The sequence below is a fragment of the Fundulus heteroclitus genome, chromosome 9, assembly GCF_011125445.2.
Source record: "Fundulus heteroclitus isolate FHET01 chromosome 9, MU-UCD_Fhet_4.1, whole genome shotgun sequence".
Taxonomy (NCBI): Eukaryota; Metazoa; Chordata; class Actinopteri; order Cyprinodontiformes; family Fundulidae; genus Fundulus; species Fundulus heteroclitus.
In genome coordinates this window covers 11,435,760-11,441,759 of record NC_046369.1, presented here as the reverse complement: position 1 = coordinate 11,441,759, position 6,000 = coordinate 11,435,760, and positions in this window count along the sequence as shown.

Below are 6,000 nucleotides of genomic sequence, written 5' to 3'. Positions count from 1 at the left end.
TAATGTCTGTTTATGAGATTTTCTTACAATTTACAAAAGACACTTTACATCTGTTTAGCTGTGACTGTGAGCTGCTTTAATTTATGACCGTAAAAAGCAATGTGCTTTCTAACCTTAATAGATATTCAAACTTCAACATTAAGAACTTGATAATTGTATGTCCACATATTCACGCATATACTTTACCTAAACGGATGAATAAAATAAATAAAATTGAACATAAAATGAAGCAACCCTCAGTAACATGAAAAAAATTGGTTTCTGTAAGATCGCTGAACCTAGAACTTTTCAAATTCAAATGAGTTTTTTCCCCAAAAAAATTAGGATACATTTTATTTATCATAATTCCAATAGTTCCCTGACTTCCCTGTGGACCAGTATGGATGAGCAAGTACAGATAAATAATGGATAGATGGATGGATATTTTATTCCTTTCAGAGTTTTTTAACAGCATGTCTTGCTTCAACATAGGGTTAACTTGGTTTTACAAAGCTGCTAAAACATACCCATAGAACTGTTTCCCTGCTTCATAAATGAAGTACCTTGCTTGCAAGCAGTGGTTATTAATGAACAGTGTTATGCTGCACGCAGGTCTCTATCTAATGGCTGTCTGTTTGAGGAATACTGAAATTCATCTGAGTAGCTCACAAAACAGAATAGCTGAGCTATGGCAGTAAACAAGAAAAGTTAAGTTTTACTGATCCTTCACTGTGAACTTTGGTGTAAAGATTCCTTCACAAGGCACACAAATATTTGGGGCTTTTGTTAATTTGTGCATTAGGGGATTTGTTTTACCAAGTGCACAACTTAACAAATCATATGAATATCCACATGTTTCTATGTCAAATTCCACAATGCAGCCCGTGTTTTCTGCATCTTGACCTTGGACTGGATAGATGCGTCATTTCGCCAGAATCAGGACCGTAGTCCTAACTTGGAGAAAGGCTAGGAATGCCAAACAATAAAAGTTGCATAACAAAAACAGGAAAAAAAAATAGTTAGCATAAAAAAAACATTTAAAAATGTATTTTTGAAAGATTCTTATTTTTTATTTTTTATTTTATTTTACTGAGGTATCTTCTCCTTGAGGATAATTTGCATTTTAAATATTATCTATTTGGCAAAATAGTTTTTACTCAACAAAGAAATATTTGAAAGTGACTGTGTGTCCATAACACAAGAAGATGGAATTTCCTCTGCTCATAACTATTTATAATACCTTTTTTGCTTCAAATTTGAATTGCTCAGTGATTGAACTATTTAGTAGACTAAAGTAATATCATCTATAATTTCTGTTATAAGTCTATTAGGTTTTTAATATGATATCATATGATATCATTTTTTAGTATTTATATATCTCAAAATGACAAATTTATTAACATTTTGTTGAATGTTTTTAATCAAGTTCTTACCATAGAAATTTACAAATCACAATGCCCATAAATCATTTTGGAAAACCAGTACTGATAATGTCATGGCATCATAGGATCGGACTGGGTAATGCACAATGTTTGAGTTGAATGGGGGAACACCTATTGATGTATTTTAAAGCACACCTCAAACTCCTCTTGTGCCAATTAGAAAGAACAACAAAAAGATCAGACAATATATCAGGAAGATAATTGGAGACCCCACACATTTTTTTCATCCTTTGGTACAATTCGCAGATGCCAGAAGTGTCATACATATGTTAAAAATTATAGGTATGCCATGATTTGTGCCAGTCGGCTGTCTGCACCCCACCACACCTCCCTGCTCCACTCTAATCAAGCTCATGTTTTGCACAAGCAAGTTGTCTCGTGGCTCCGATGTAATAAAGCTCATTAAGCACACCTGTGTTCAGCGTTACAAGTTATCCGCAGACAACCCCATGATGATTGAAAGCTTTTGCCTGTAAATGTCGAGACGTTTCACAGTTGGGATTTTGTTATTGAATATAAAAATATTCAATAATATAATATTCCCCTTGATTTCTGTGCCTTGCCTTGACTTTGTCAGACTTCTACCAAGCTTCTGATCTGAGGACCATGGCCACAATTCTGTATCATGACCACGAGCTTTGCCTAGTCCTCAGATTTGTCTGCCCTGTTCTGATCACCTGTTGATGACCCTCGCCTCTATCAAGCCTCTATCATTCTGCTAGACACTGTCCAGGCATTTAAAGCCAGCTCCAGTCATTACCAAGCGCAAGCCTGTTGTGACATCGTCGATCACTACCACCGGTGCTGCTTGCTGGATTTCCGGAGGACTAAAGGAACCATTTAGCAGAACCATGTTCCCTGCCTTGCTTCTGAGAAGGTTAGTGGGTTTATTTATAAGTATTTTAACATTCTTAGACTCCTCTGCAGTTACAAACCTTTTCTTTCTTTTTCTAGTGGGTCCTGTTTGTGCCTCCAGCAGCTTTCTGCCTACCACCAGTTTTCTTTAAAAAAAAAAAAATTATAACGCCCAGTTTGTTGGGCTGAATTTTCAGGTCTCTGGTCTGTCATGTTGCAAGGCAAGTATGAACAGTATGTCCAATCATGATACCGTTGTGGTGGAAGACAAGTTCCATGATATTAATATGTTTTGATGCAAAATTTGCTTATCAACTGCAAAACAAAAGCAAAACACCTCCTAAAGACATTATCCAGAGTGAAATGAGTGTAGCACCAACACTGTCTGAAAGTCTAGTTAGAGGGTCAGAAGTTATTTATCCAGAGGAAATATAAAAAGCCCTAAAGCAATATGCATATGAACTCAGGGACAAAGATCTTATTTTTCTAGACATTCCATTTCTGATGAAACTAAAACTTGTTTTGGTCATAATGACTCTTTTTTATATTTAATAACAAAATCCCAACTGTGAAGCACAGGAGTTACAGGATGGTGTTGTGGGAAGTTTTTGCTGTAGAATGGACTAGTGCACTTAGTAGAAAGTAGAAAGCATCACAAGGAACCAATTCAAAAATACTTTATTAATCCCAAAGGAAAATTAAATGCTGGTGTCAAGGCTGCTACATACTCTACATACTCTACATACTCTACGAGTAACGAGACATTTGTTCTCGCCCAGCAGCAAATTACATCATTTTGTTCTCACAGCCCCGTCCTTGAGAGTTTCCCTGCATGTTCTCGACACAATGTCTGGGCAGAACGTTTTTCTCAAGGGGTGTCCGACTACTGTACTGTGATTGGACAGTATTAGATAGGCATGTTTAGGTCGGAGAAGCAGAAATGTCTCACACATCTGTGGAACTGCAGTCGCACAGTCCCGCAGTTCAACTCTGGTCATGTATGCAGTCAAATATGCCGATTCCGCTCACTTGCAATGGCAAAAAAAATATATTTGGCATTGAAAAATTAGACAAACATTGAAAACACAAATACTGACAAATCAAACATTGAAAAGTCAAACATTGCTATAAAGTAAAAACTTATGATGATATTTTCATTTCATGCTGCATCCTTTTATCAATGAGTGATGTTTTTATTGTCACTGCAAAGTTCCTTCAGTTACGACGGCACTACAAACTGGCACTATTTTGCCGTCGGGGCTAAATTGAAGGCCTCTCCATGGGCCTTCCGTTTTTCCCGTACTCCTCTACCTGCTGTCACTGGCTTAGCTCCATGTCACTATAATCATTAGCTGTATAAATTAATGAAGATAATATTAATGAAAATAATACCCTTTCTGGTGGTCGAGCAGTGGTACTTGACCGGTGCTTTCCATAAATTCACTGTAGTAAGATGATTAGGAGTACCGGAAAAATAGAAAGCCTGTGAAGGAGCCTTCAATTTAGCTCCGCCCCCAACGCCAAAACAGTGCCAGCTTGTAGTGACATCGTAGCTGTCAAGTAACTCTGCAGTGACAATAAAAACAAAACAAACTTTTTTTGTGTTCTTCCCCACCCCGACGTTATGATGGTCATGGCTGCAGGCAGGAAGGATCTGCTTTAACGGTCTGTCTGAAAGCAGTCTACAGAAGCCTCTGACTGGAGACACGTTCTGATGGAGAATGCCACAAAGGCAGAGGCGATCACACTCTCCACAATAGACTTATAGAACATATGTTGTAATATTTGCAATATATATTGATACATTAAGCACTACAAGACACTTGCCAAGAAATTAAAGCTTCAACACAAATGGGATTGCAAAATCATTCTAAGAATACTTTGAAATTAGTTATACATTTTCTTAAGGACAACAAAGTCAGTGTTTTGGTGTGACCTTCGTGAAACCCTATCTCAGTCCCATAAAAATTCAAAACAAACAATTGCTGAGAAGCTAGTGCAATGATATCAAGGACATTTGACCTCGCTCATGAGGTTTAAAAGTTATTATGCCAAGTAAACGTATGTACATTTCTTAAATTTAAGAGGAGAATACTAAAATATAAAAAAAGTTTTATTGGTCATTATTTTTGTATTTACCAAATAAAGAAAAAAAATAACCCAAATTGAATTGCTAAAGGCCTATTTCAACATACCCTTGACACTGGTTTGCATTATTGAATAAAAGAAGATATTACATATAAATATTAACCTACCAGTGTTCTTAGTTCCAATTAAATAGATATTTTAGTTGTTTCTATTTCCGTGCACGGATAAATCATTTTGAAAGCATGTCATATTGGTCCGGAATGTCCTATTTTGCAAATCCGTGTTGCAAGTCAGCTGTGTTAAATCAACTTGCTTTTGCCTGACCTGCCTGGTTTTCAAATTAAAGTTAGATATTTACTAACGTTAAGTTAACTTGTCAAGGTCAACACTTGTATGTAAAGTATAGTCTGAATTTAGGTAGAAATTCCTCCCAGGTCCAGTCAAACAGAAAATATGTAGAGGGAAATGTCTGAAGCATAACTCAAATGTAGAATTTAATAAAGAAGAATATTAAAAATTCTACAATGAACTGGATTTGTATTTTTTAATCCATTGTCAACTGACACAGAACAAAAACTCAGAGCTTTTCTAATCAAAATTTTCCTCATACTGTCACAAGAAAGACTGGAGTTACTGCTGAAAAAAGAGCCATTTACAAGCAGCAATAAATTATGGTGAGCTGCCTCTACAGGAAGAGTTTTTAGGGACCAGCCTGGTAATTGCGCTATGAGCAGAGTGCTGTTAAACATCGCAATTATGGGCAAACTACCTAGGGATTTTTTACTTTGCTGGAGGAGGCACATGCACTCTGTGGTGGCCTGAATAAATACATAGATATGTTTAAATCTTGCATATCCTTTTTTTCCCCCCCTTTTTTATGTTTGGGGAAAAAAAAACACCATCTAGCTCCCTAATTGCCCAGATTGTGGAGTTTTTAAAGCTTTTCTCATTAAGATATGGGAGGATATTCAAAAGCATTTTAATCTCATTTAGTTTTCCCCCGACTGTGTTTTTTTGCAAACCAACAAAAACATTTCTGGACACTTAGCAGACTCCAGGTTCACACAAAGTCACAATAGGTTTCACAAACACAGCCACAATGTGTGTCTCTGAATATTGCATGGCTTCTTCTGCTCCTGCGCATGACTCATTTATTCTATCTAACTGACACTGCTTCTTTCAGGACAAAAAAGACATGCTGACATTTCAGAATGCATTACACCACTTACATTTCATCAAACACTACTCATCCATAAACAGCCCTTGTCCAATGTAGCTTTTGACATAGGTTGGAGTTTATGGGAGGAGTAGACAAATTGAGGTGATGACTGTTAACCTTCACAGGTGCTTGACTTCCCCTTGGTCCATAGTGTCACTGAATCTCATACCAGCTCTCCAATTAGAAATGGCATGTTGCACCTGGCATTAATAATGACCTACAATGCAGAAGCAAAGCATTTGATGACGGAATGAGAAGGCCTTTATACTTGTGTATCTCTTTAAATATATTGAATATTTTTTTAAACTTCAGACATTTGCATTAATATTGCACTGAAAGATAAAACTCTTGAGTGTTGTTTGATCAAAGGCAAACCTACAAAATTAAACTCAGGGGTGTAAATTGTTATGTATAACC